We start from the raw sequence: 22,100 nt of genomic DNA on the forward strand, positions 1-22,100 counted from the left end.
TATCAAAAACAACCGAAACACACAACATAAGCAGGAACAGTATGTAAACCAAAGCAGGAACAGCATATGCATTAAACCCAAAACAGGAACTTAGTGACAAGAACCATCGTTCTTGTCAACAAAAGACAAACGTAACTAGCTGAGTGAAAACATTAACTTTCCAACATAAAACCCGGAACCAAATGTGCGAAACCCTTAACTTCATTTGAGTATAAATAAAAACCAATTCCAACCGTGGCAAGTCAGATTCGTTCGGACTGTCAAGATAGGACATTACGCTGTCCAAAATCTTCGCCTTCAAACTTATTTCAAGAGTTTAGTTATGTCCCCCTTCCCAAGGTAAGGCTTCTAAACTCCAACGTTTCCAGTAAGGAAAACCTCCTAAAGGTTTCTATGATCGCCTGGACGATCAAGTGTTGAAAAGTCCGTTCGATCGATGTTTTAATCCACCTCGGCTCATGTCAGTAAAAACTGACCTACCGCGACGGTACTCGAAGTACAGTTGTACGATCATCGCATTACATGGCGACCGTGACCTTAATCTGCAATCGACAGGCAGAAGTGTAAGCAAATTATTTCAAGTAAAATGTGATACGTACAACGGTAAAGTAAAGCTTAAGTGTAGTGTGACGAACCAAAAGTATTGTGACCATAACCGGCATTCGGCGGAAAGTGGAATAAAAAAGTGTCAAATGTGCATTTTTTTTACAGAACATTCATCAACGCAGCTGGCGCAAGTAACCCATATGTAAACAAAAGCAATAACGATGAAAGAACAGCTACAAGCAAGTTTCGTACAGTGCAGAATGAAAAATAAAAACATTTAGTGCAGTGTAAGTGCGAAATGAATGTTTAATTGATGAACAAACATTAACCGTACACAGTGTTGTGAGAACCTACCTAAATGCGTAAAAACGTATTAACGCTTATGCGATCGGTTTACCTAGTAGAGTAACCTTGAAATGGGAAACTATAGCAAAAAGCTAACTTTTAACAACAACCCAAGTTCAGCACAGTACAGTATAGCAATCTATACGATTATTGAAGCAAGTGATATGGAATGATAAAGTGCAGTGCAAAACAAGCTGTGGTCAGTGTGATTGAAAGGAACAACCGTTCCCACCGTGGAAGACGAAAAGAAAAACCGAGCCCACTGCCCAATCTGGATCGGCAGACGAGAATGAACAAGTGTCCAACCCCGACAAGACATCGAGCGACAACTGATGACATCGTGGAAATTCACACCAAGCACCGATTAAACTGCAAGCACCGGTATAAATACAGCGTAGAACCAGCAGCAACAAAATGCACGTCGCATATTCCATTAAGGTACTGTAACTTTAAAATATGGTCAAATGGGTTTTTAAAGCTAGGAAATAGGAAATAGGAAGTAATTGAAAACAATATGAAAAAGGAATGATTACTATAAGCGATAAAATCGAAATTTTAAAATATATATTTAAAAAAATACAGGATCCTAATCAAAGAACTTGTACAAGAACACAACTAAGAATTAAAGCTGAAGAAACATTTAAAGAAATTCAAAATGACATCGAAAAAAAAATAGATACAAATATACTTTTAACAAACTATTAGAATTTAGCAAAATTTCTAATGCATTAATACAAAATATCATTGCTATGAGCACATCAAAAACCAACGACGATTCACGTAACAAGTCATCTGATATTTCTACAAATAGCTCAGAGGATAAAAATATCAATTTAACACTGTTAACAACTAGTAGATTATCATTTAAACTCTTATCTCAGATCATATTTGTGTTACTAAAGCTGCATAAAAAATCAAAATGGCCCCGTTCAATCTTAAGGATGCTTCGGCAATAGTGCCATTATTTAATGGTTCAGCGGATCAAGTTAAATCCTTTCTTAGAGCAATACATTTTGCAAAAAAAATGTTCCCGGCAGATCAGGAGGAAACATTAGTCGAATTCATATACACAAGATTATCAGGAAAGGCCGAAACAGGAATAAAACCAAATTTAACCACGGTAGAAGAAGTGGCGGAAGATATCAAATCGCGATGTGAGGAGAAAATAGAGCCAAGCAAGATCATTGCTAACATGAAGGCATTAAAAACAAAGGATACCAAGTCATTATGTAACGAAATAGAAGAGCTCACAGAGAAATTGAAGGTACTTTATTTACAAAAGAAAATACCAACAGTTGTGGCTAGTGAATTGGCAGTAAGAGAGGGTATAGACTCATTAATCGAAAAGGTATCAAGTAGAGAAGCAAAAAACAGCTCTTATTATAGGAAAATTCGCTACAATAAACGAAGCGACTAAAATAGTGAACGAATGTGAATCTAGGCAGGATAAAGCACACATATTGGCTTATCAAGGTTCAATTAACAATAGAAATAATAATCGAGGATATCAGAATAGGAACAATCAAAACAACTATGGTTCAAATCCAAACCAACCTTACAGAAACTACTATAATAACAGAAATAATAATAGCTTCAATAATCGAAATAATAACAATAGCAACTACAACAACAATCAGCGAAATAATATTCGCTATAACAACAGATTTATTCAGGGATACAATAATGAAAGATACAACTCCAACTTCAATGGTAATCAGAACAGACCAAACAAAAACCTAAGGGCAATAACAAATGGAGAAACAGGGCAACAACAACGAAGCATATACCATACTACAGCTCAGGTACAGGAAGTGGAGGACAATATTTTTTTTAGACCAACAGGAGTCAACTCAAACTCTAGATCAATTTACTCATTAGAACTAAATGGAGTTGATTATATAAAGATTAGATTGAGCATTGCAAATAATGAAACATCAATATTACTAGTTGATACAGGAGCATCAATTTCTTTATTTAAAGCAAGCAAGTTAAAGAAAAATCATCGCCCAATACGTTCAGACTCAATATCATTAACAGGGATATCTAACACACCAATTTATTCAAAAGGACGTACAACATGCACTATATATTTCAACAATCTAGAATTGGAACACGATTTTGTATTAGTTCCAGATAAATTCAACCAGGAGTATTCTGTGGTAGCACTATTATTTCAAAGGATAATCAGTTAATTAAATTCATCAATACAAGGCAGAGAAATATTTACATAACAAACGCAGAATTTAAACCCATTACAGAACCATTAGCAAATTATGAAGTGAAACAAGTGAATAACAAAGTAGGAGAAATAATAATAATAGATTGCAAAATCTATTACAAAAAATTAAAGTAGATAAAATCCCCACTACGGAAATTTATAATTTGAAGACAATCGTAACTGAATATAACGATATATTTTGCGTAGAGGATGATCCAATTACTACAAATAACTTTAATCCTTTAATTCAATTTTCTGAGGGTAAAGAAAATTGAATTAAAGGATAATATTCCTACGTATATACCGAATTATAAACAAATATACTCACAGGCTGATGAAATACAAAATCAGGTAGACAAAATGCTTAAGAATGACATAATTGAACACTCAGTCTCCCCATATAACTCACCTATATTATTGGTTCCAAAGAAATCAACGGATGATAATAAAAAATGGAGACTTGTAGTAGATTTCAGACAGCTAAACAAAAAGGTTATACCAGATAAATTTCCATTACCAAGAATAGATACAATATTAGATCAGCTAGGGAGAGCAAAATATTTTAGCACCCTTGATCTCATGTCAGGATTCCATCAAATACCTTTAGAAAATAATTCAAGAAAATTTACAGCTTTTTCAACCGGATCAGGGCATTACCAATTTAAACGTATGCCGTTCGGTTTAAACATTAGCCCCAACAGCTTTCAACGCATGATGGCTATCGCTATGGCAGGATTAACTCCTGAGCTAGCATTTGTATATATAGACGATATAATCGTTACTGGCTGCAGTGCACGGCAGCACATCAGTAACATAGTTAAAGTTTTTGATAGGTTAAGGTCTTACAATTTAAAATTAAATCCAGAAAATGTTCATTTTTCAAAACAGAAGTTACTTATTTAGGTCATAAGATAACAGATAAGGGTATATACCCAGACGATTCTAAGTTTGAAACAATTAGAAACTTCCCTATACCTAAAAATGCAGATGAAGTACGAAGATTTGTTGCATTTTGTAATTATTATCGTAAATTTGTACAGAATTTTGCAAAAATTGCTTAACCTTTAAATAACCTAATTAAGAAAAATGTCAAGTTTATTTGGACAGATGAATGCCAAAAAGCATTTAATAGTTTAAAAGAAAGCCTTTTGTCTCCAGCAGTCTTGAAGTATCCGGATTTTACTAAAGAATTCATACTAACAACTGATGCTTCAGATGTAGCATGTGGAGCAGTTCTTTCTCAAAAGATCACCCAATTGCGTATGCAAGCAAAAGCTTCACGCAAGGAGAAAAGAATAAGCCTATCATAGAAAAGGAACTTACAGCAATTCACTGGGCAATCAATTATTTCAAACCATATCTATACGGCAGAAAATTCACCGTGAAAACAGATCATAGACCATTAGTATATCTTTTTGGTATGAAAAACCCAACATCTAAACTAACACGAATGAGACTAGATTTAGAAGAATTTGATTTTAAAATAGAATTTTTAGCAGGTAAAACTAACGTAGTAGCAGATGCTTTATCCAGAATTATAACTGATTCTGATGAGCTTAAAGCATCAATTCCTAAAAATAAATCAGATATATCAAATCCTATTTTAATGGTAAATACTAGAGCTATGATAAAGAAAAACAACGTTGTAGAAAACAAAGAAAACAAAAAGAAAAAGGAAGAAATAATGGAAGAATATAATTCAACAAACATGTATGAAACAGACAGGCCATCTGATACTACTAAAATGATGAAAATGAAATCAATTATTAATGAAAAAGATGAATTTATTGAGCTCGTGATATGCAATCACAATTATTACAAAGCGCTGGGAAAATTTAAAATACCCATAACTTCTGCGAAGCAAAGTCAAACACTAGAGTTTGTACTGCATGAATCATGCCTAATCGCTAGAAAGTATCACAAGAATTTAGCAATTGCATCGAATGACAGATTATTCGAATTTTACTCAATGTCGACCATAAAAGAAATAATTAACAAAATGATAACAGACGTTCACATCGTGGTATTTACACCACCTAGACTGGTAGAAGATACAGAAGAACAGATCAAAATAATGTCCAATTTCCACACAACACCATCAGGAGGTCATATAGGACAATTCAAGCTGTATAGTAAGATAAAGGATAAATTCAAATGGAAAAATATGAAAGCGGATATCATCAAGTATGTAAAAAGTTGTAAAGCATGCGCAACTAATAAGATCCTAAAACATACTAAAGAGGAAACTGTTGTGACGACAACACCCTCTAAACCATTTAACATCATAACGATTGATACCGTAGGCCCTTTACCAAAAACAGCAAATAATAATCGATACGCAATTACGATCCAATGCGAATTATCGAAATATATCGTAATCATCCCGATTCAAAACAAAGAAGCAAATACTATAGCAAAAGCATTAGTAGAAAATTTTATTCTTACATTTGGAAACTTTTTAGAAATGAGATCAGATCAAGGACTTGAATATAACAATGAAATTTTGGCACAAATATCAAAAATATTAGAAATCAAACAAACATTTGCAGCAGCATATCATTCACAAACAATAGGATCCTTAGAGCGAAACCATAGAAGTTTAAATGAATATTTACGAAGTTACACCAATGAGCATCATGATGACTGGGATCAATGGACTAAATTTTATGAATTCGTGTATAACACATCAGTACATAGCACAACTAATTTCACACCTTTCGAATTAATTTTTGGCAGACAAGCTAATTTACCACAAGAATTATATAAAACAAAAGTAGAACCATCATACAATATAGAACAATACTACAATGAAATGAAGTTTAAATTACAAAAATCACATGAAATTGCAAAACAAAAACTTATTCAAGCAAAATTACAACGTCAAGCAAAATTGAATGAAAATGTAAACAAATTAAACATACGAATAGGAGATTAAGTCTATTTAACAAACGAAAATAGAAGGAAATTAGATCCAGCTTATATAGGACCATTTACAGTCGTAGAAATTACAGATACAAACTGCGTTATAAAACACAATCAAACAGGAAAAACCACAACAGTACATAAAAACAGATTAAAACATTTTTAGTGAATAATGCACTCTTTCGTATAAACTCAATCGTACATTATTCAAAAAGGGTGGAGGTGTAGCATATCTGCTATACAAAACTGATTATAATACACACTATCAGCTATAGACACATTGTAACACACTTTGGAAAGCCAAACCACACCATTGTAACACATTCATTATAACACATTCAGCAAATCAGATCATACCATAGCAACGCAACCGGAAGAGTTCAGGCCGTCCATTCAAACAAATAACAGATGTGACACACTTATCAAAAACAACCGAAACACACAACATAAGCAGGAACAGTATGTAAACCAAAGCAGGAACAGCATATGCATTAAACCCAAAACAGGAACTTAGTGACAAGAACCATCGTTCTTGTCAACAAAAGACAAACGTAACTAGCTGAGTGAAAACATTAACTTTCCAACATAAAACCCGGAACCAAATGTGCGAAACCCTTAACTTCATTTGAGTATAAATAAAACCAATTCCAACCGTGGCAAGTCAGATTCGTTCGGACTGTCAAGATAGGACATTACGCTGTCCAAAATCTTCGCCTTCAAACTTATTTCAAGAGTTTAGTTATGTCCCCCTTCCCAAGGTAAGGCTTCTAAACTCCAACGTTTCCAGTAAGGAAAACCTCCTAAAGGTTTCTATGATCGCCTGGACGATCAAGTGTTGAAAAGTCCGTTCGATCGATGTTTTAATCCACCTCGGCTCATGTCAGTAAAAACTGACCTACCGCGACGGTACTCGAAGTACAGTTGTACGATCATCGCATTACATCATTTTGTGTATTAACTGTAATAATATAATAATGTATGTGTAAAACAAATGGATTCTCCTGGCCCTCACCGCTCGATCATTTAGAAAGCCGCTGATCTAAAGCAGTGGTCTCCAACCTGTGGTCCGTGGATTACTTGAGACAAACATACTGCAATACAAGGTATTTCCAGTTACTTTCGAATGAAAATATTGTTTTTCCCGCGTGCAAGAAGTTATCGCTCTGACCGATTGAAAATGAAGTGGCCGTAATTCGAAGAAAGACGGTACTTCAGTATTCATTGTAACTTCATGTTATGCTCACGATGACGATTTTAAATCAAATCGTCCGTATTATGAAACACGAGCTGGAAACTGTAAAGTAGGAAAGAAAATATCGTTTAGAACCATCGTTCTTGTCCATAAAAGACAAACGTAACTAGCTTAGCGAAAACGATAACTTTCCGACCTTTAACTTCTTTTGAGTATAGATAAAACCAACAACAACGATCATGGCAGGTCAGATTTGTTCGGATTGTCAGGATAGGACTAAGCCCATCCATCATCTATCGACTTCTCATTTAAGGAGTTTACTTATGTCCTCCTACCCAAGGTAAGCCCTCTAAACTCCAACGTCCTACAGGTTTTTATGATCGTCTAGACGATCAAGTGTCGAAAGTCCGCTTCGAAACAGTATCCACAGTACCCAAAATTTTAACATACCACAAAGCCTTTCTGATATTACTGATTGTTTAGTCATTGATATCAATTAAAAATTGGCGAAAAAAAGTATTGATATTGAGGTTTTTATTGATGCGCAGGGTGGCAGTCCATTCTGCTCATGTTCATCTCTGTTTCATAAAGTTTTATACAGATGTGAACTGTATTTTGTCGAAACAAGTTTGTTGATTTGGTATGCACTCACGGTAATCATGAAATTTCAGCAAGGACAGCAAAGTGGTGTGAAGATTTTTCTCAACCAAAACGTTAATCCCGCAAGCCGAATACGCACCTAAAATTTATCGGGGTGTCTGTAAGCGGTTACCAAATCAAATTTTTGTTCATCACGAGCAAGTGAGCATCGCAGTATATTTCCTTTGAAGCTCAGACATGTCGTTTTGGCAGAATAAATAGCTGCATTTTCAGTAATTTGTTTTACTGATATTCAGTACCATGTATTACTCAATAGCTTTCAGTAAAAACTGTAACTGTAGCAAACTTATAAATTTGTAGTGTATGATTCGTACACCATCCCCCCCCTCCCCGCAATGGATTTGGTGAAGGGGCCCCGTCTACCAAAACGCCTAGGGCCTCGGAGAGGCTTGACCCGCCACTGCCCCCAACAGCAGAGCCGATCGCAAAGATGCCAATGCCAATGGTTGTGTTGTCTCTCAGGTAGCGAGATCGAAAATGCATGGACTTTGTAGTCGCAGCGGATGAAAATGTACGCATCAGAATCAAATAGTTTTGGGGTTTCCAAACGCACTCACACACACAAACACACAAACATGCGCGCGCAAACTCACACACACACACACACACGCACACATGCATGAACGCTTGGACATCAGCACGCACGCACTCACGCACACACACACGCACGCACGCACGCACACATGCACGTACGCGCGCACGCCAGCACGCACCCACGAAAGCACGCGCACGAGCACGCGCCCCCGAAGTCGCGCACGCGATACGCACCCTCCACCAAACCCCCCCCCCCCCTCCCGCACGAGCGAGTACGGCTACCTTATCGGTAGAACGGCTGGTTCAGCTATCTTGTAGCGCATCCTCATTCAAAGCGCCGGGCGGGGTGGGGGATCGCGACATGATAGAGTGAACGGTCACTTTCCCCGCGCTGTATGCGTGTGTGTGTTAAGACCCGAAAACTCGTGACAAATTTCGGCACATTTAAAAAAAATATTTTTTTGCCACTATATATTGTGCTACATGATGATTAGAAGGTCGTTGAAGCATCAAACATGTTCAAATTAAAAATATATTAGATTAGTGTTAGACGTTCTCCTACGCTTGTTTTCAATAGGCTTCGTCACCCTCGATTGCCACGGGCATCGAATGGTCTCATCAGCAGCGGCACGAAATAAAATAAACCATCAATACACCGATAACACTTTGAAATCCCAATCCAGCTTCTCCACAGCGTCTCAAGGTCACACACAAATTAATAAATGCTAACACCCACCAATAACAATACACAACCGCAATGCACATATATGAATCAACACATACACTACAAACACCCAATCAGCTGGCGGCGGAAGGCACGGGTAGAAGCGCAAGTAAGGCAAGGCAGGGTGAGGGAGGGAGAAGAAGCGGACGAGAAAATGGGCGCCAATATTTTTAAATTTTTTTTTACCGTTTTTTTTGCTCCGTCGCCATAAATAGTTCGTCCATTTCGCCAACAGATGGCGCTAAACTTGCTCGACCCAACGCAGGAATCGCTGAAGTCCAGCGCGGTTATTTTATTTCGTGCCGCTGCTGATGAGACCATTCGATGCCCCTGCCAATTGAGGGTGAAGAAGCCTATTTCAAACAAGTGTAGGAGAACGTCTAACACTAATCTAATATTTTTAATTTGAACATGTTTGATGCTTCAACGACCTTCTATACATCATGTAGCACAGTGTTTAGTGGTTATAATTTTTTTTTTTATTTGCCGAAATCTGTCTCCAGTTTTTGGGTCTCGACACACACACACACACGCACACAGCGCGGGGAAAGTGACCGTTCACTCTATCATGCCGCGATCCCCCACCCCGCCGGCGCTAGGGATGAGGATGCGCTACATGATAGCTGAACCAGCCTTTCTTCCGATAAGGTAGCCGTACTCGCTCGTGCGTGTGCGTGGGTTCGTAGGTGCGTTCTTGCGTGCGCGCGTTCGTAGGTGCGTTATCGCGTGCGCGCTTTCGTGGGTGCGTGCTCGGGTGCGCGCGTACGTGCATATGTGTGTGCGCGCATACGTCATGTGTGTGTGTGCATGTGTGTGTGTGTGTGTGCATGTGTGTATGTGTGTGTGTGTGTTTGTGTGTGTGTGTGTGTGTGTGTGTGGGTGTGTGTGTGTGTGTGTGGTGTGTGTGGTGTGTGTGTGTGTGTGTGTGTGTGTGTGTGTGTGTGTGTGTGTATGTTTGTGAGTTTGAAAGCGCGTGTGTGTGTGTGTGTGTATGTTTGTGAGTTTGAAAGCGCGTGTTTGTGTGTTTGGGTGTGTGCGTGCGTTTGGAAACCCCAAAACTATTTGATTCTGATGCGTACATTTTCATCCGCAACGCCATAACGCCAGAACGCCATAACGCCTTCCGTCGCTTTGCGCAGCGGGCGCCCGTTGCGCAAAGCGACGGAAGAAATCATGCCGTTCGGAGAATTTTATCATGCCATCTTTTTCCCTCCAACGGCAAATTTGTCAAGCAGTCATCCTAATCCGCATTAACACCTTCAGTCCGGCGCTGATTTTCATGAGGTTACCGTTCCGCCGGCATCTAGAACGTAAGCTGATTGTGGAACCGGTATACTGGAACGTTCACTGGCAGTCCCTGGCACGCACACACACAGCGCGGGGAAAGTGACCGTTCACTCTATCATGTCGTGATCCCCCACCCCACCGGCGCAGGATGAGGATGCGCTACAAGAAAGCTGAACCAGCCTTTCTTCCAAAAAGGTAGCCGTACTCGCTCGTGCGGGAGGGGGGGGGATTGGTGGTGGGTGCGCGCTCGCCTGCACGCTTTCGTGGGTGCGTGCTCGCGTGCGCGCATTCGTGGGTGCGCGCTCGCGTGCGCGCGTTCGTGCATGTATGCGTGCATGCGTGTGTGTGTGTGTGCGTACGTGCGGAAACCCCACAACTGCTTCATTCTGATGCGTAAATTTTCATCCACTGCGGCAACAGAGTCCATGCATTTTTGATCTCGCTACCTGAGAGACAACACAACCATTGGATTGACACCACCATCTTTGCGATCGGCTCTGCTGTTGGGGGTATTAAAAAGACACACGATCGAAGCAAACGTGCATGTGATATGTAGCACATTTCTTTCCAAATCAGCTAGCAGATCCAAGTGGAAACAAAATTTGAATTGAATTCATACAAAAGAGGATTCTGGATTTGTTTATTACGGTGCGCGTATGGTGCTGCACCTGTCCGTCCAGAATCTGGTGGCTTGTTGGCTGGGCAAGCCGGTATCATAACGCCGTTCGACTGGCTCTGCCTTGGAATGAGTTCGGTTCGGTAGGTTCATGTCCTTTGGTCGAGGGCATTTCGTGCATTTGTCGCGTCACAGTGGTAGTCCGGCAGCAATAAAGACAAGCCAATCTCTTCTCCGGGTGTGGACTGTTATGCTAAGTTCTTCTTATTATTATTATTATTATTGTTGGGGTAATAGCCTATGCGATCATGCCGGCCATTTCAGGACTTCAATATCACGTAGCCGGATAGTAAGCCTTTGCTACGGCGGACGGTTCATACGCGGTTAGAACCCATGACGGGCATGCTGTTAAAATGTGCGGAATGATGGCGGTGCCGCGGGACCGCTCCTATCCAGCGGGCAACTTGCATACTGCCACACTGTCTCCTGCTCGATGCATACGCTGCAGGCAGGGGGAAGGATGCACCTCCACGATAGAAAAAAACACCGTCATGAACCAGCGGTGGATCTAACGGTAGGCGGACTAGGCGGTCGCCGAAGATTTCTAGTCTGTAGTAGTCGTATGTCTACAAGTGGACAGAGTATTAGCGACAAGGGCCCCCGGAAAGATGGTCGTTGGTGCCCCGTGGCTAGAGAAGTATAATGTTCAATCCATCCATCCCCCCTTCATCCGCCTGCAATTTAAGTATAATGTTCAATTTATCTCCCAACAGCTGTGTGCCAGTACCCCCTCCTCCCGGTCATCAGTTACCATTTACAGGGGCCTCAATTCGTCTTTCCTCCTTTCATGTACACCTTTCTTTCTTTGACCTATGGATCATAACATTCCGGAAGAGCATACATTCGGCGACAGTTTTGCATACACACGCACACTCACAACCATGCGCAGGATGCTTAGCATATCTATGTAATCGGGTAACAGTTTTTGCAACAGGCGAAAGCAAAATCTTAGTGCTATGCTTACTGCTAAACACGTTCAGCACGATGGCAGGCCCCAGGGACTGCCAGTGAACTTTCCAGTATACCGGTTACACAATCAGCTTGCGTTCTAGATGCCGGCGGAACGGTAACCTCATGAAAATCAGCGCCGGACTGAACGTGTTAATGCGGATTAGGATTCTGCGCGTTGCACACCAAACCCTCCTGCGTAAACTAGCGATTCCTTAGTCATTTTATATTGCAGTGTTTGAACTCATTGCGATTTTTGGGTTTGATTTGTGAAAATGCAACTTCATCGCCGCAATGTTTGTTAACGGCATTTTTAGGCGCCACAACAGCTCGCGAGCATTGACCGCACGCGAGAAAGAGATGGCGCTATGGAGGGAAAAAGCACGGACGACGGCTGACAGCGATTGGCCGTCTGATGCACCAACACATCTAAACCTTCGGCAGCGCGCTCAGGCGAGGGGAATGAGGCGGAGCCAGGAACGGGCAGCTCGACGAGCTGCTTGACAAATTTGCCGTTGGAGAGAAAAGGAAGGCATGATAAAATTCTCAGAACGCCATAACGCCTTCCGTCGCTTTGCGCAGCGGGATCTAGACTGAAAATTGCAGGCTAGTTTTTTTGTGTGGTTTTGTATGGAGTGTTTACATGATTTCAGCCTCCAACTGTCAAACTCCATACAAATGCTACCAATGCTGATGAAGCAAGACGTTTTGTCGCATTTTGTAACTATTATCGTAAATTTGTACAAAATTTTGCAAAGATAGCTAAACCTATTAATAATTTGATTAAGAAACGTTAAGTTTGCATGGACATCAGAATGTCAAGCAGCTTTCGATACCTTGAAACAAAGCTTACTCTCACCCACAATTTTACAATATCCAGATTTTAAAAAGCAATTATAATTACGACAGACGCATCGGATATGGCATGTGGTGCAGTGTTATCACAAATAACAGATGGAACGATTTACCAGTCGCGTTTGCAAGTAAAAGTTTTACACCAGGAGAGAAGAATAAGCCAATTATCGAGAAAGAGCTTACTGCTATACATTGGGCAATCAATTATTTTAAACCTTATGTATATGGTCAAAAATTTATAGTTAGAACAGATCATAGACCATTAGCATACCTATTTGGTATGAAAAATCCTACTTCTAAACTGAGTAGAATGAGACTAGATTTAGAAGAATTTGACTTTGAAATAGAATATTTAGCAGGTAAAGCTAATGTTGCGGCAGACGCACTATCAAGAATAATCCTTAACTCGGATGTCCTGAAGGCATCAATACTAAAATCCAAAACTATTTTAATGGTTAATACGAGAGCCATGGTTAAGAAAAATAACGCACAAACTGATATAAACAAAGGTAAACCAATCGCAACAACAGGGACTGATCACCCCGAGATGTGGAACACAGAAAGACTTTCAGAAGTGAGAAAGGTATTGAAAATAGGTACGCAAAGAAATAAGAACAACGTTGAATTCATTATATACAACCATTCATATGGTAAAGCACTAGGAAAATTTCTTTTGAGAAAAGATGTAAATGGAAGTCAAGCATTAGAGTTTGCTCTTCTAGAAATGTGCAAAATCGCGAAGCAATATGGAAGAAATAAGCTAGCGTGGTCAGAAGAAGACCATTTATTCAAAGAATATTCCCAACAAACTATTAAGGAAATCGCCAACAGAGCCATTACCAAGTTTGAAATAATCCTGTTTACTCCAACTAGATGGATAACAACAGAGAAAGATAGGCTGAGAATAATTTCAGATTATCATATGACCCCTTCGGGAGGACATATAGGCCAGTACAGACTGTACCAGAAAATAAGGGAAAAATACAAATGGAAAAATATGAAAGATGATATCAAGAAATACGTACGAAATTGTAAGGCATGCATAGTTAATAAGACGATTAGACATACTAAGGAAGACACAGTTGTAACTACAACACCGACAAAACCTTTTAACATAATATCAATCGACACAGTAGGACCACTAACAAAAACTAACAAAAACACAGGTATGCAATAACCATACAATGTGACTTAACAAAATACATCGTAGTAATACCTATCCATAACAAAGAAGCAAATACTATAGCAAGAGCATTGGTAGAAAACTTATTCTTACATTTGGAACATTTATCGAATTAAAATCAGATCAAGGATTTGAATATAACAATGAAATATGACACAAAATCTCAGAAATCTTAAAAATCAAACAGACCTTTAGCACAGCTTACCACCCACAGACAATAGGATTATTAGAAAGAAATCATAGATGTCTAACGAATACCTCAGAAGTTATACAAACGAACATCATGATGACTGGGACGATTGGACAAAATTTTACGAATTTGTTTACAATACAACAGAACATGCAGACACAAACTACACATCATACGAACTGGTATTTGGTAGAAAAGCAAATTTACCACAAGAAATATTCAAAACAAAAATAGAACCAGTTTATAATATGACCAATATTATTTTGAAATGAAATATAAACTCCAAAAATCTAACGAAATAGCTAGAGAAAATTTGATAAAAGCAAAGAATAAAAGACAGCAAATCTAAATAAAGATACAGTACCACTCATTATAAAGATAGGAGATCAGGTTTATTTGGAAAATGAAAACAGAAAAAAATTAGATCAGTCTACATTGGACCTTTCACAGTAGTAAGTGACCAAGGGCCTAATTGCGTAATACAGAACAATACAATAAAGAAAACCTCTACAGTACACAAAAATAGACTAATTAAGTACACAGGAGAATAACTTCAATCATTGTAATTCATTACGTTATTCTATTAAAGGGGGGAGGAGTAGCATGCATATGCTATACTTAGTTCATATAATTCTCATTACACTCAAATAACAGAAATTGTCAACATACAACACACAATAACAACCCTTAAGTCAGAAAATGTAAATCAGCAGAAAAACTCTTATCCCAAAACACTTACAAAACATGCAAGCCACACACTAACTTTCAAGGACGAAAAAACATTACTCAGCACAAAACCCGTAAGAACGCACTTTGAGCGTAAAACCATAGCATTGCATAATAGCAACCATGAAGTCACTTATAATGAAATAGGAGACACCGTATCCTCGTGTGTACAAACAGAACCGTTGACCGTAAGCGTAGGAAACAAAACACCGCGTAAGCACAAGAACCCAGAACTGACCTTACAGAACAATTGCAACCATATGTAAACTCAAAAACCTAACCCTCAGCATAACTGACATAAAACAGAAAGCGAAAGTAAAACCAAATCTAGCTATACTCGTAACTCGTATAAATAAAGATGTAAGATAAGACCGAGCACTGCTCAGTACGCACAGTGACATGGTTCAGTGGAGCCGTTTAAGTCTTATCGGAATTCGCACAAACAACACAATGTGTTAAATTAATGCATTGTGTCCACCGTTACCTGGAGCCCCGATGGCTCCCAGTGATCATCCGAAACTCTGCTTGTTTTTTTTGACGAATTGACCCCGCGAGTGATGTTTAATCCTTCTGCACCGCTGCTCTAACAATTGCAACCTGATCCGAACATTACATGAGAAAACATATAGAATTTCAAAATTTTACCCAATAATTATTTTTACAGGAGTAAAATAGAGGAGTCATAATTGCCCTATACCAACAAGTATACGAATTTGTAAACGATGATAGGAATTTCAAATTGAAGCAAATTTTTCGCAGGCCGAATTTGATGCTGCGGCGGGCCGCATTTGGTCCCCGGGCGACCGCTGCCGTATAGCATTTACCGCTCGTATAAACCATTGTGCAGTAGTTTATGGACGTACAAGTTAGCTTGCCGACCCCTGGGGACGAAGTGGTGAGTATCGTTCGGGCGGCGAAGATAGTTATTTGAGAGCAGGGAAGAGAGAGAGAGAGTTTGGTGCTCTCTCCTATGGACTACAACAGCTGTCGGACGTTTGCTATTTGGCTTGAAACACACACTTTAGTTGTATTGATTAAAATTTGTGTATGAAAATTAAAATACAGTGGTACAATCAGAGCATCGAAGAAAAGTCCGGTCCCGAATGGCCGATGACCAAAGGAAGGAAGGAAGACCAAAGGAGCATGCACCAAGCAAAATTTGGCTACATCGCTTCGTTTACTTGGCCGACGGATCGATGCAATCTGTCAAACAGTGAAAAAGTATCTTGGAAACATTACAGGGTTTTCCAAGTCACTCTCGAATGTAAACATTGTTATTCACCACGTGCAAAATTTATTCCATATCGATCTGGTATTTCATTTCCATCATTGTAATTTTTAATTTATTCAGCATGATTTTAAACACTTCAACGGGCTGCTGCCATCGTTTCACCAGCGTTTGTAGCCGGATCGCATAACCCGTTGACAGATGAAGAATTGAAAATCGTGCTGAAGAAATTATGATGGAAATGAAATATCAGAGTAATGTGGATAACATTTTGCACGTGTGTGAAAAAAAAAATGTTTACATTCGAAAACGACTTGGCCCCTGTGGCAGACAATGATGCCACAACTCAAAGCGATAATTTTGGGGATTAAGAGGCTGAATCTTGATTCAAAACGCTAGTCAGCGAACCGGCTCAACATCCCCCAACGGCTGAAGTATGTTTTGCAAGTAAATGTAAATAGTTACCTATCAAGGGATATAAATTTCTGTATGTCCTTTTGGATTTTTTTCTCTAGCCATCAGAAAAAAAAAATTTCAAACGATTTTTTTTGTCAAATATGACAAGATACGTGTCGACTATCGAGTTGAGTGTGTGTATGTGGATTTTTAGATAATTAATTAAATTTTTAGAATGTCCGGGATTTGAATCAAAACGTCCGTAATATGAATAATAATATGGATATAATAATATAAATAATTACCTATCAAGGGATGTAAATTTCTGTATGTCTTTTTGGATTTTTTCTCTAGCCATCAGAATAAAAATTAATGCAAACGATTTTCTTTGCCAAATATGACAAAAAACGTGTCGACTATCGAGTCGAATGTGTGTGTGTGGATTTTTAGATAATCAATTAAATTTTTAGAATGTCCGGGATTTGAATCAAAACGTTCGCAATATAAATAATAATATGGATATATTAATATAAATAATTACCTATCGAGGGATGTAAATTTCTGTATTTCCTTTTGGATTTTTTTTCTCTAGCCATCAGAAAAAAAAATTTAATGCAAATGATTTTTTTGTCAAATATGTCAAGATACGTGTCGACTATCGAGTCGAGTATGTGTGTGTGGATTGTAAGATAATTAATTAAATTTGAGGATGTCCGGGATTCGAATCAAAACGTCCGTGATATGAAACATGAGTTTGACACTGTGAAAATATATGAATAAAAATACATTTATGATTTTGACAATGTTGCAAAAAAATAATGGGGCCCTTCGCGATTCTAGTCAGTTTTTATATGTAGTTTGGCGGTTGGAAGCTGAAATCATGTCAACACTCCATACAAAACCACACACAAAACTAGCCTGCGATTTTCAGCCTAGATTATTCTAGCCTCAAAGCTAGAATTAGATTCGACCACGTGATCCAAAAATGGCAAAACAAGATGGTGTTTTCATTTATTCCAAGGTGCCTAGGTGGTAGATAGATAGATAGATAGACAGACTAGGTGGTCTCATAGCATGTTTTTATGTCTAAATTTGAACGGCACTTTTTCGAGAATATTTGTGGTTTATACAGTCAGCCTGTTTGAACCCGCTTCATTTGTGGTGGACATTGCTAGTGGTTAGTTATTTATAGAGATAGGGCTATAAAACCATAATTATGTCTCGAAGTTAACCTGGTAAATCGCGTTAAAAAACTAACAATAAATTGTATTGTGTAAAAGCATGCTAATTTGCTACTTTTAGGACATGTAAGGTTGAACAATTAAACGCTGTGGCACAGGGCGTACACAAATGATAGCTCTACAGTATAGATGAACATGTCACTGGTCACTGGAACATGGCCCAACTTCCGAACAATTCTATAGCTCGCTGAAAGAGTCTATTATATGTCTGAACCAAAATACAACTCGCGGAACATCTCAATAATATCCTCTAAACCCCTGTAATAACTTTTTTTTACCGGTATGAGTTGACATCTAATTTGCTTTCCACAGTAATTTCACTCGCTCCGTTCTCTCAGAATGCATCATACTCTCTTTACTATGTTATTTTGCTCTCTTATCGATTTTGTTGCTCACTTGTACAATAATGAAACTCCCAACACAGACGTAGTCAAAGGTTCCGAAGATTTTAGTTTTTCACTAGAGCCAGGATAGGAGAAAACCAAACGATACCGTACAAATACAGTGTATTTGGTGCACTAGAAATACATTTTATTCGTGACAACAGTGTTACTTTCTTCAGAGTAATACATTTATAAGCAATAAATCATTTGGTGTTACAAATAGCCGAGTGCAAATTCGACACATTACTTGTTTTTTATGTTTTAAGTTATTTTCTTCCTTTCTCTGGTGTAAAACATACAAATGTGATATATTCAATGTGTAACTGGCAATTAAATGCAATTTAGTCGAAAAATGCAAGGGCAGCGTGTATGCGCAAATTCAATTATAAATGTATACATAAGATACATTGAATCATTTTTGGATTCGTTTGGCCAGCCTTACATACAGATTTAAAGTTTAAGCTATCTCAACCTGGCGAAAACTATCTCATCGGATCAAGCAAACGTTCGAGAAAGTGCACCAACATTCATTAAAGCAATTGTTTAATGTGGCCAAAAGGTTCAAAGTATAATAATTATTTTCCAACTTTATCACTTCTGCAGTGTGCATATCAATATCACAAACTTGATCGAGAATATTTGTGGTTTACATTGCTAGTGTTTAGTTATTTATAGAGATAGGGCTACAAAACCATAATTATGCCTCGAAGTTAACCTGGTAAATCGCGTTAAAAAACTAACAATTAATTATATTGTGTAATAGCATGCTCTAGCAAAACATAAACGATTCGTTGATTTATTACACACCTTGATTATGTAGCTTGGTTTGACAAACCAGCACTCGTTTTGGGACAATCAACAAATCCTCAATTTGACAGGTATGTAAAAAAAAGTTTAGATACAATGTACGTGTACCATTGCTATTTTATTTTATTTTGGAAGCAATTGTTTGATATTCACTTTCTCTGAGTATTGATACATTCAGGGGAAGTTATGTAAAGACGGACACTCCGGATAAGGTCGACACTTCCCATAAAAATCATGAAAAGGAACTTTGAAAAATTCAACAACTCAGCATCCAAACTGAAAGTAAAAAAAACACATTTTTGGCATAATATATGCAACATTGGTTAAATACGTACAAATCAAATTTTCAATCGTGCGCGCCCTTCCAACTAATTTGACTGATGGAAGTATCGTAGGAGAAAAAGCGGGTATAGGTATCTACATTAAAAACAAAACAACACTAACACTTCTATAATTACAACTTAAAAAATACTACATCCATAACTACAACTGAACAAATTGGTATAGAGAAAGCCTTAAAAATACCAGAAGAAAATGAAATAGAAACCCCCATTATATAACGACAGTCTAACATCCTGTAACATCCTTCAGAACGCATTAATAGAAAATAAAATGGAACAAATCTTGTACAACATACTAAAAATTGCACCTAAAATACAAACAGATATTTTTTGGATCCCATCACATGTGGGGAATTGATGGAAATGACAAAGCCGACGACCCAAGCGAAAAACAGAACTCTCTCAACAAGCACAATACAGAATAAAATAAGATATACAGACGCTATCCAAACATTTCAAAACGAAATGAAAAAAAAAAACACACAAAATGGCTCATAAACACATCAAGAGAAAAAGGGAAAAAATTCTTAGAATTCCAAAAAGAATTTAGACTAGAGTTTGGGCACAAAGGAATTAATTTTAAAAGGAAATGAGATAAAAATGATAAATAAGATTTTAGCAGGACATGACCTATCTGAATTTTGGCTACAGAAAATGAAAATAACAGATAACGGTACGCGCGATATATGCCAGACCCTATGAAAAGGGAAAAAGCACTAAAATTTTTCGAATGTCCAAAACACAAACGTGAAAAGAGATATAACCATACAAAATCTGAAAGACAGTGGGCTGAAAAAAAAAGTGGGAACACATGTAAACAATATTACAATTCATAGCAAAAAACAACATAACATTATAGTCACAACAAAAAAAAATGCACTACAACATTATAATTATACATACGTTATTTAATTTAATTCATTATTATTTTATTTGTTTTTTATCTAAATTTATTTCCCAAAAAATCAGAATACAGTCTGTTCCCGAGTTACGCGGGTCTCGACTTACGCGGATTCGGAGATACGCGGTTTTCTAAATTTGACAGATTAAATGTAAATCAGTGCAATTTGCTTCAAGTTCGGTAAAAATTGCATTTTTTCCCAAAAATTGAAACCACTTAAAAGCCAGAAATGGGGCCCTTTCCGTTGTAAGTCCGTAGGCTGGAAATTTCAGCCTGTCACTGTTTGCATTGTATAGCAGTTTTCGGGCAGCTATCTGAGTGTGTATAATATACAGGGGGTTATCCCAAGGTTGTATGAATTTAAAAGGCTGATTTTTAGCGCTTTGTGCTTATGAATAAAGATTTTAAGAGTGTTTGATATTCGTCAAGTCTCAAGAAAGCTTGTTTGAACAAAAAGTGTTTCACCTATTCTATTAAAAAATGATATTCAAATTTGGTTTAAAAAACACATGTTATGAGACCAACAGGGACTACATACACTTTGATTCCAGATTCCACCACGTCATCTCTTTGATGCACCTTGGGGGTAATGTAAACACTGGGTTTTCAAGCAGGTACTCGAATCTAATTCTAGCTTTGAGGCTAGAATAATCTAAACTGAAAATTGCAGGGCTAATTTGTTGTGTGGTTTTGCATGGAGTGTTTGCATGATTTCAGCCTCCAAATGTCAAACTCCATACAAAAAAACTGACTAAAATCGTGAAGAGCCCCAATATTAGAATTTCTTCCCGAATCATATCAAATAAATGATGAAAGTGTATAAAAATACCAAATTAAATAAAAAACTACGGGTAATCAATAGTATTTCAGTCAAAAAAACGGAAATTCGACTTACGCGGATATTCGAGTTACGGCGGATTCGTCGGGAACGCAGAAACCGCGTAACTCGGGAACAGACTGTATAGGTAACCCCCACGAATATCGGTTGAAACCAAGGATTTTCCCATCAACAACGAACAACGAATATTAGTTGAAAACAAGGATTTTACCATTTTACCAACAAGGGACCACGATATTCGTCGATAACAAGGATTTTACGTGTAATCAGTGATAATTGCCTTTTATGAGAAATTTTTACAAAACAAAATGCCGTCGGCGAAGATAGAAACAGCTTTTCAAACGTAAACAAACAGTTACTATGCTCTTGCTTTCAGAAATCCAATGGTAGCGGCACACGATTCGATCGTAGTGGCAAATGATTCGACCATAGTGGAACGCGATCAAACGTACTGGCACGCGATTCAACCATGGATGCACGCATTCGATCGTAGTGGCATGCGGTTCGAAGCAGGCGGTTTGGCGCGATTCGATGCAAATGGCACGAGAGTTCGAACGTAGATGGAAACAGGTGTAATATTGCTTTGTGCAACCACCGGATACGCTTCTCCTTCTCGGGGATTTTAACTTCCCCAATCTTTCCAGGAACACTGATGATTCTAACGTTTCTGCACTTCGAATCAATTATAAGAATTCACGTATTAACTGCGCTCTTTGCTTCACTGCATCTAGAGTAATGGACTTTCTAAAATCAACTTTATACCTAATGCATCGAATAACATTCTCGATCTCAATAATTTCTCTGCTGAGATCCTACATTATTGTGCCCCACGGTGATGTCACCTTTCCCCATGGATGCCGTTGATGTCCATCATCCTCCTGTTGAACTACGCTTTAACTGGTGCTGGCAATACAGCTCGTTCCTGGGGTTCTACCTCACCAAGTCGTGAGTCCGGCACA

General features: G+C 38.2%; 1 long non-coding RNA gene across 1 annotated transcript; it reads left to right on the forward strand.

The window, feature by feature from the left end:
* The first annotated feature begins 18,313 nt into the window (after positions 1–18,313).
* On the forward strand, positions 18,314–21,556 carry LOC121603094. Its single transcript, XR_006006592.1, has 3 exons — positions 18,314–18,434; positions 18,858–19,132; positions 21,518–21,556. It is a non-coding gene; the product is annotated as an uncharacterized LOC121603094 (long non-coding RNA).
* The last annotated feature ends 544 nt before the right edge of the window (positions 21,557–22,100 follow it).

This window comes from Anopheles merus, unplaced genomic scaffold, assembly GCF_017562075.2.
Source record: "Anopheles merus strain MAF unplaced genomic scaffold, AmerM5.1 LNR4000836, whole genome shotgun sequence".
Classification (NCBI taxonomy): Eukaryota; Metazoa; Arthropoda; class Insecta; order Diptera; family Culicidae; genus Anopheles; species Anopheles merus.